Source organism: Salvelinus sp. IW2-2015, unplaced genomic scaffold (genome assembly GCF_002910315.2).
Source record: "Salvelinus sp. IW2-2015 unplaced genomic scaffold, ASM291031v2 Un_scaffold3589, whole genome shotgun sequence".
Classification (NCBI taxonomy): Eukaryota; Metazoa; Chordata; class Actinopteri; order Salmoniformes; family Salmonidae; genus Salvelinus; species Salvelinus sp. IW2-2015.
In genome coordinates, this window is record NW_019944867.1 from 23,037 (window position 1) to 33,655 (window position 10,619).

General features: G+C 32.0%; 1 protein-coding gene across 1 annotated transcript in view; it reads left to right on the forward strand.

The window, feature by feature from the left end:
- The window catches only part of LOC112076128 (E-selectin-like), a 20,068-nt gene that overhangs the window by 7,143 nt on the left and 2,306 nt on the right, over window positions 1-10,619 (forward strand). The window lies entirely within an intron of this gene.

The window sequence follows — 10,619 nt, forward strand, 5'->3', positions numbered from 1 at the left end:
TATAAAATGATATTATTTATATTATTAATTATTTTTATAATTATTTATAATAAATAAAAATTAATAATTCTATATTATATTTATTTAATATATTAATATCTTTTTTATTTTTTTTTAATTTATTAAATATTAATTATTATATATATATAATTATAATATGAAAATTATATATTAATATAATGTAAATATCATAAGGTAAATTATTAAAATTTTTATTTTATATTTAAATATCTTAAAATAATATTATATGATTACATGAATAATATTTATATAATTAATAATATTATTATGATATTGTATATAATATATATTATATTAATATTATGAAAAAAATTATATATATAGATAAATTTTATATATTATATTATATCTAATTTTATATAAAAAATTATATTTATAAAATTATAATAAAAAATATAATTAATAATTATTTATATATGATATAATATTAATTAATAATTAAATAATAAATTATAAATTTTAACTTCTATATTTTTTATTTATATATTATTTTATTAATTAAAATGATAAAATAATTTATATTTAATAAAAATATATAAAATTTAAATATTATTTAAATATTAATTATAAATTTTTAATTAATTATTTAAAATATAATAAATTTATATATAAAATAAATATATAATATTATAAATAATATAATTATTAAATTTATTTATATAAATTTATTAAATAAAATATATTTAATAATATAATATATAATTAATTTAATATATATATTTATTTAATAAATAATATCATATAATAATGATTTTAAATTTAATATTATAAAATTTAAATTTATAAATGATTTTTATTAATATAGATTAATTATATTAAATATAAATAATTATAATTATATATATTTAATTAATTAAATAAATTATTTATATATGTAATTAATAATAATATATTATTATTTAATATATAAATTTAAATAATTGAATATTTAATATTATAATTATTTATATATGATTTAAATTAAATATATTTAAAGAAATATAAATTAATATTAAATTAATTTTTATATTTTATTATTTTATATATTTAATAAATATTTATTTTAAAATATATATTTTTATAAAGTATGCTTATATTTTTAATAATTATTTAATAATAAATATTATATTATAATATAATTTATATATTAAATATATATTTATTATTATATGTGAATAAATAAAACCAACCACCATACACACACTAAAAAAATAAAAATAATTAATATATATTTTATAAATATTACTGATTATTTTTATTAAATTTTTATATTATTATTTAATTATGATTAAATTATAATTATTAGTATATGCTAATATATTATTTATTGTATAATTAAAATATTTTAATACAAATTATTATTATGATATTAATATTATAATTAATTTAAAATATATTATTAATATTATTGATTTATTATATATTATGAATATAAATATATTCATTTATTTAATTATAATATTAAATTTTTTATTAATATATTTTTATTTATTAATTATATTAAAATTTTAAAAATTAAATCTATTAATATTTAATATAATATTTTTAATGAATTTTAAATTTTATATTTAAATATAGATTATTTATAAATTTGAATAATGTATATTAAAATATTTTATTGTTGTTTATTGAAATATATTATTATTTATTATATAGTTTATATTTATGAAATTATATAAAAGTTTATGCTTATTTTCTATTTTTATATAATGTTAAATAATTTTAATATATGATAATGTAATTTTATCTTTATTATTAATTGAATATTACTTATATTTTCTAATTATATTTATAATTATTAATTTATTATATAATATATGCAATATCATTAATAGCTAATTATAATAATAATTTTAATGTTTATATGTATTTAAATTTATTTATTTAATTATAATTGCATTTAATATATATAAAAATATATTTAATAATATATAATATGTTGTATAATATTGAACAATTATATTAAAATTATTTATGATTGAATCATGTTTTTATGATTTATAATATGCTTTAATGAATTTATATTATATATTTTATATATTTAAATATATATAAATTTAAAATATTTTTATATATACTGTATTTATTATGTATATTTATATTGTATAAAAATATAATAATATTATTTAATTACTATGTTAAATAATGTTTTTATAATATAATTATAAATTATATTTATGTTATAATTAGTTATAAAAAAGTTTTAATATTATTTTAATTAAAATTATATTTTATTATAAATGTAATTTAAAATATTTTATGAATTTATATTGCAATTAATATATATAAAATATTAAATAAATAGTTTTTTAAATAATAATTATATTATTTGTTTTTATTATCAATTATAATATTAAAATTATATATTATTAATAAATAATCTAATTTTGTTTAATGTTAATCTAGAATATAATTTTATATAAATAATAATTTAACATTTGATATTGTAATATAAATATTGTTTTTGTTATTGTTATATTATATATAATGTATATTATACTATTAAAGTATGTATGAAATATGCTATATATATGTTTATTTTTATATGTTATTTTTTATGTTATTATAATAATATAATTAATTATAATATAATTATGAATTTATTTTATAAAATTAAATTATTGATGAATTTAATATATAATGTTTATAGATTACTTGCTTTTATTTCTTTTTTAAAATTATATATTATAATTTTATATTTAATAATTGATAATAAATATGTATATTATTTTATTAATTTTTATTTATAAAAATAATAATAAATTATAATTTGAAATTGTTTATGTATATAATAACTTTATTATTAATATGTAATGAATGTAATAATATATTAATTAAATGAATTAAATATCCATATATTTATAATAATAATTTATGAATTACTATTTAATATATATAAATTATAAATTTTTTATATAATTATATTATAATTATGTTTAAATATGCTACGTTTAGCACAATTGTATAACCACTGATTTCAGCTCTAAATATGCACATTTTCGAACAAAACATAAGGTATGTATAACCTGATGTTATAGGACTGTCATCTGATGAAGCTTACCAAGGTTAGTCAAAAATTATATATCTTTGCTGGTTTGTTACGATCGCTAACTTTTGCTGCTGGTAAATGGCTTGTGTTTCTGGCTATTGTGGTAAGCTAATATAATGCTATATTGTGTTTTCGCTGTAAAACAACTTAATAAATCGGAAATATTGGCTGGAATCACAAGATGCCTGTCTCATTTGCTGTACACCATGTATTTTTCAGAAATGTTTTATGATGAGTATTTAGGTATTTCAAGTTGGTGTCTGTAATTACTCTGGCTGCTTCGGTTCTATTTTTGACGGTAGCTGTGATGGTAGCTGCAATGTAAAACTGATTTATACTCAAATATGCACATTTTTCGAACAAAACATAGATTTATTGTATAACATGTTATAAGACTGTCATCTGATGAAGTTGTTTCTTGGTTAGTTGGTTGGTTCTTGGTTAGATAGGTTGGCTTTGTGCATGCTACCTGTGCTGTGAAAAATGTCTGTCCTTTTTTGTATTTGGTGGTGAGCTAACATAAATATATGTGGTGTTTTCGCTGTAAAACATTTTAAAAAATCGACATGTTGACTGGATTCACAAGATGTTGTTTCATTAAGGATCTCTCTGTACTTTGCTCCGTTTATCTTTCCCTCGATCCTGACTAGTCTCCCAGTCCCTGCAGCTGAAAAACATCCCCACAGCATGATGCTGCCACCACCATGCTTCACCGTTGTTATGGTGCCAGGTTTCCTCCAGATGTGACGGTTGGCATTCAAGCCAAAGAGCTCAATCTTGGTTTCATCAGACCAGAGAATATTTTTTCTCATTGTCTGAGAGTCTTTATCTGTCTTTTGGCAAACTTCAAGCATGCTGTCATGTGCCTTTTACAGGGTAGTGGCTTCCGTCTGGCCACTCTACCGTATAGGCCTGATTGGTGGAGTGCTGCAGAGATGGTTGTCCTTCTGGAATTTTCTCCCATCTCCACAGAGGAACTCTAGAGCTCTGTCAGAGTGACCATTGGGTTCTTGGTCACCTCCCTAACCTTCTCCCCCGATTGCTCAGTTTTGCCCGGCGGCCAGCTCTAGGAAGAGTCTCGGTGGTTCTAAATTTCTTCCATTTAAGAATAAAGGAGGCCACTGTGTTCTTGGGGACCTTAAATGCTGCAGAAATATTGTGGTACCCTTCCCCAGATCTGTGTCTCGAGATAATCCTGTCTCAGAGCTCTACGGATTATTCCTTCGACCCCATGACCTGTTTTTTGCTCTGACATGCACTGTCAACTGTGGTACCTTATATAGACAGGTGTGTGCCTTTCCAATTTATGTCCAATCAATTGAGTTTACCACAGTTGAACTCCAATCAAGAACTGTAGTAGAAACATCAAGGATGATCAATTGAAACAGGATTAACCTGAGCTCAGTTTCGAGACTTATAGCAAAGGGTCGGAATACTTATGTAAATAAGGTATTTCTTAAATATAATTTTTTTATACATTTGTTGAAATTTCTAAAAACCTGTTTATGCTTTGTCATTATGGGGTATTGTGTTTAGATTGATGACAATGAAAAGAATATCAATTTTAGAATGAGGATGTAACATAACAAAATGTGTAAAAAGTGAAGATGTCTTAATTATTTTCCCGAATGCACTGAACATAAATTAATTAGGTCCTAATCTATGGATTTCACAAGACCGGGAATACAGACATGCCACTGTTAGTCACAGATACAGTGGGGCAAAAAAGTATTTAGTCAGCCACCAATTGTGCAAGTTCTCCCACTTAAAAAGATGAGAGAGGCCTGTAATTTTCATCATAGGTACACTTCAACTATGACAGACGAAATTAGTAAAAAAAAAAACAGAAAATCACATTGTAGGATCTTTAATGAATTTATTTGCAAATTATGGTGGAAAATAAGTATTTGGTCACCTACAAACAAGCANTTGGTATTACTGACTCAATCAGGGACATGTTGAAMATGTCAGTGAAGACACCTGCCATTTGGTCAGCACATGCCCAGAGCACACGTCCTGGTAATCCGTCTGGCCCCGCAGCCTTGTGAATGTTAACCTGTTTAAAGGTCTTACTCWTGTCGGCTACGGAGAGCGTGATCACACAGTCGTCCGAAACAGCTGATGATCTCATGCATGCCTCATTGTTGCTTGCCTCGAAGCAAGCATAGAAGTGATTTAGCTCATCTGGTAGGTTTTAGTCACTGGGCAGCTCGCGGCTGTGCTTCCCTTTGTAGTCTGTAATAGTTTGCAAGCCCTGCTACATAAGACGAGCGTCGGAGCCGGTGTAGTGCGATTCAATCTTAGCCCTGTATGGATGCTTTGCCTGTTTGATGGTTCGTCGCAGGGCATAGCAGGATTTCTTACAAGCTTCCTGGTTAGAGTCCCGCATCTTGAAAGCGGCAGCTCTACCCTTTAGCTCAGTGCGAATGTTACCTGTAATCCATGGCTTCTGGTTGGGGTATGTACGTACAGTCACTGTGGGGACGATATCCTCGATGCACTTATTGATAAAGCCAGTGACTGATGTGGTGTACTCCTCAATGCCATCGGAAGAATCCCGGAACATTTTCAAGACTGTGATAGCAAAACAGTCCTGTAGTTTAGCATCTACATAATCTGACCACTTTTTTACAGACCGAGTCACTGGTGCTTCCTGCTTTAATTTGTGCTTGTAAGCAGGAATCAGGAGTATAGAGTTGTGGTCGGATTTACCAAATGGAGGGCGAGGAAGAGCTTTGTACACGTCTCTGTGTGTGGAGTACAGGTGATCCAGAATTGTTTTCCCTCTGGTTGCACATTTAACATTTTGATAGAAATGAGGTAGAACTGATTTTAGTTACCCTGCATTAACGTTTCCGGCCAATAGGAGTGCCGCCTCTGGGTGAGTGGTTTCCTGTTTGCTTATTTCCTTATACAGCTGACTGAGTGCGGTCTCAGCGCCAGCATCTGTCTGTGGTGGTAAATAAGCAGCCACTAAAAGTATAGCTGAAAACTCTCTAGGCAAGTAGAGTGGTCTGCAATTTATCACAAGATACTCTACTTCAGGCAAGAAAAATCTAGACTTCCTTAGATTTCGTGCAAAGTATATCCCGCTTGCTGAATATCCATGTTGTCATTCAGCCACGATTCCGTGAAACATAGGATATTACAGTTTTTGATGTCCCGATGGTAGGATATTCGTGATCGTACCTCGTCTAATTTATTGTCCAATGATTGCACGTTGGCGAGCAATATTGACGGTAACGTTAGTTTTACCACTTGCCTTCTGCGGATCCGTACGAGGCATCCAGCAGTGTCCTCTGTACCTGCGTCTCTTCCTCTTGCAAATAACTGAGATGTTGGCCTTGTCGGGTGTTCGGAGAATGTCCTGTGTGTTCTGCTTGTTGAAGTAAAAATCTTTGTCTAATCCGAGGTGAGTGATCGCTGTCCTGATATCCAGAAGGTCTTTTTTGCTGTAAGATACGGTTGCAGAAACATTATGTACAAAATAAGTTATAAATAACGTGAAAAAAGGTCCTGAGTATATTGACCACCTTATGGTAATTCATCAGTTGTTTCTCTTATCTACAGGTATTAATTTAATTGCTAAAGTAATGAATAAATTGTAACATTTATGAGCCCTAATTTCTGTGAGGTGTTTTCACATGTGGTCCTGTTTAAAATAACTGATCTCAGTCCTGTTTAAAATAACTGATCTCAGTCCTGTTTAAATTAACTGATCTCAGTCCTGTTTAAANCCAGCAACAGTGTGTGAAAACCTTGTGAAGACTTACAGAAAACGTTTGACCTCTGTCATTGCCAAAAAATAGTATATAACAAAGTATTGAGATAAACTTTTGTTTTTGACCAAATACTTATTTTCCACCATAATTTGCTAATAAATTCATAAAAAATCCTACAATGTGATTTTCTGGATTTTTTTTTCTAATTTTGTCTGTCATAGTTGAAGTGTACCTATGATGAAAATTACAGGCCTCTCTAATCTTTTTAAGTGGGAGAACTTGCACAATTGGTGGCTGACTAAATACTTTTTTGCCCCACTGGTAACTGTTAGTCACAGATAACTGTTAGTCACAGATTGTCCTTAGGACCTTGTCACAGTATTTTAATTTTTAATAATAATTATTTTTTATTTTTTTACCGCCTTTTTCTCCCCAATTTCGTGGTATCCAATTGTTAGTAGTTATAATCTTGTCTCATCGTTACAACTCCCGTAGGGCTCGGGAGAGACGAAGGTCGAAAGCCATGCGTCCTCCGAAACACAACCCAACCAAGCCGCACTGCTTCTTAACACAGCGCGCATCCAACCCGGAAGCCAGCCGCACCAATGTGTCTGAGGCAACACCGTGCACCTGGCGACCTTGGTTAGCGTGCACTGCGCCCGGCCCACTACAGGAGTCGCTGGTGCGCGATGAGACAAGGATATCCCTACCAGCCAAACCCTCCCTAACCCGGACGACGCTAGGCCAATTGTGCGTCGCCCCACGGACCTCCCGGTCGCGGCCGGCTGCGACAGAGCCTGGGTGCGAATCCAGAGTCTCTGGTGGCACAGCTAGCGCTGCGATGCAGTGCCCTAGACCACTGCGCCACCCGGGACGCGTCACAGTATTTTTATGCACTCAAATTAACATAAAAAAATAACATGTAAATCACTGTCCGTAGATTATGCCTGTCCATACCATAACCTACCTCCACCATTGGGCACTCTGTTCACAACGTTGCAAACCACTCGTCCACACCATACATGGTGTCTGCGGTTGTGAGGTCGGTTGGGCGTACTGCTAAAATCTCTAAAATGATGTTGGAGGCAGCTTATGGTAGAGAAATTAACATTAAATTCTCTGGCAACAGCTCTGGTGGACATTCCTGAAATGAGCATGTCAATTACACGCTCCTTCAAAACTTGAGACATCTGTGGAGCTGTGTTGCGTGTGACAAAACTGCACATTTTAGAGTGGCCTGTTATTGTCCCCAGCACAAGGTGGACCTGTTGTACATGATCACCTGCTGTTTAGTCAGCTTGCTTGATATGCCACCTGTCAGGTTGGCATGGTTTTATCTTGCGCCAAGGAGAAATGCTCTCACTAACAGGTTTGTAAACAACAAAAAACAACCAAAAAAAAGAAGCTTTTTTATGCTTTATGACGAGATTTCTGAGATCTTTTATTTCCAAATCATAGCAAACATGGGATCAAAAAACTTTACGTGCTGCGTTCATATTTTGTTCATATTTTTGTTTCATTGTAGTTTGCGTTATAATCAAGCTATACATGACAATGACCATAGGAGTTGTCAGACAGCACAACAGATCTGGGACTTGCAAGCTACATACTCTTAACTACCACACCAGATACCACAAGCATTTAGGTGTGCTGATCTAGGAATCAGTTTTTGCCTTTCAGATCATGAATGAAATGAAACGACAAGTGAGACAGGGGGGATGCGGATCTACATTCAGAAAAAAAATTACCAAACTTGGTTCTTCGACTGGATCAATGGACAACCCTTGAAAATAATCCCTTTCTGGTTCCATGTAGAACCTTTTAAACACAGGTAAACTCTTCTTGGGTCATGTAGACCCTCTGTGGAACGGGTTTTACATCACACGTGCAATGAAAGAGGAGAGGAGGTCAGAGAGACCCAATGAGACAGGAGAGGGACGGTCAGAGAACCCAATGAGAAGAGAGAGGGAGGTCAGAGAATCCCAATGAGAGAGAGAGGGAGGTCAGAAGACCCAATGAGAGAGGAGAGGGTAGGTCAAGAGAACCCATGACAGAGGAGAGGCGAGGTCAGAGAACCCAATGACAGAGAAGGGAGGTCAGAGAACCAATGAGGACAGAGGAGAGGGAGGTCAGAGAACACGATGACAGAGGAGGAGGGAGGTCAGAGGAACCGAATGAGAGAAGGAGAGGGGGTCAGAGAACCCAATGATAGAGGAGAGGGAGCTCAGAGAACCCAATAAGGAGGAGAGGGAGGTAGAAACTCAGATGAACAGAGGAGAGAGGAGGTCAAGAGAACCAATGAAAGCAGGGAGGGAGGTCAGAGCAGCAATGAACAGAGGAGAGGGAGGTCAGAGAACCCAATGACAGAGGAGAGGGAGGTCAGAGCAAGCCAATGACAGAGGAGAGGGAGGCAAGAGAACCCAATGACAGAGGGAGAGGGAGGTCAGAGAACCCAATGACAGAGGAGAGGGAGGGTCAGAGAACCAATGATAGAGGAGAGGGAGAACAGGGAACCCACATGATAGAGGAGAGGGAGAACAGGGAACCCAATGACAGAGGAGTATATAAGTGATCTTCATATCCTTTTTACATAGCAAACCCAATAATAAGCTTGCAGAACATGCGCTAGTTAAAATAGAAGGTTAAATAAAAAAGTTAAAAAATGCTAAATAATTATAAAATGCACATCTAATCAGGTACATGTATGAGTGAGGACCATGTGGCCGCCTCCGTTCCTGTCTGTCTCATGTGTGCTTTCTCATTCTGGCTCACTGTCAAGTGCTGCCTTTACACGGCTGAGATATTACATTCTCTATATTACTAGTGCTTCACTCAGGGAACTACAGTCACATGACCCTGTACAATACTTTGAAACCACACAACCCTTCCATACTTCAATCCGAACGTAAGGAGTTGGGTCGCTCTTATCTGTAGAACTTGGATAGTTTTCTGCGCGCAGCATATTTTGTCTTAGAGGAGTGGGTTATCTCCTTTTGGATCACGAGATAAATCACATGCAAATATTCTGGTACTCGCCTCTCTAGCTGTACTTCTTCTCTGGTAATCCTGCTCCCTAAACCTCCGTTGTCCAGCTGTGGCCACTTGAATGCTGCAAGTGACATGTTGTTTTGTGTATATTACATTCTACCACATCACAGTCATCTTGTAACAGTTGAGGTTTATCTGGCAAATAACTGAGAGGATTGCACTTCTTTCTTTTATACTCTTTGCAAGGAATCGTAACGTTGTATATGCTTCTGTCTGTTCTGCGGGTATAATCTTGTGGTTGTAGATTCGAGGGGGATAGGGATTATATTCCATTCTAGAATTTTGTCGTCTGTAAAATTTTAAAAATAATACTGTTTGGAAATTTAATTTTCAAGGTTGTAGATTTTATTATTTTTTCAATGACCACTGCATCTTGTATTGTTGCCACTATATAGTCTCTGTATCATTCTGCTTCTATACTCTAGTGCTATTTGGTTATCCGCTAATCTATATTAAACAACGTGAAGTCTACTAATCCCTCCAAGAGGACCAAAGCGCCTGTCTCTCGTGTCGCTGTTGGTTCGTATGGCTAGCCTCGTTCGGATTAAAATCTTAGTTCATCGTGTTTTTCACGGTCTTACCTCTATCATCTGGACGGTTACATTCACTGAGGAGAGTGACATCCACATCTACATCACTATCACACGAGTATGTTCGTAGGTGTGTTGATACTTTCGGTCACCTCTATCTTCCAACTTTTCCAACCTTTATCTTTTTTTAAAGTGTGTTTTATACACTTGTCTGTTCTATATTGACACATTATCGTTTTAATGACTAAAGACATCTAGACATAATGTGTT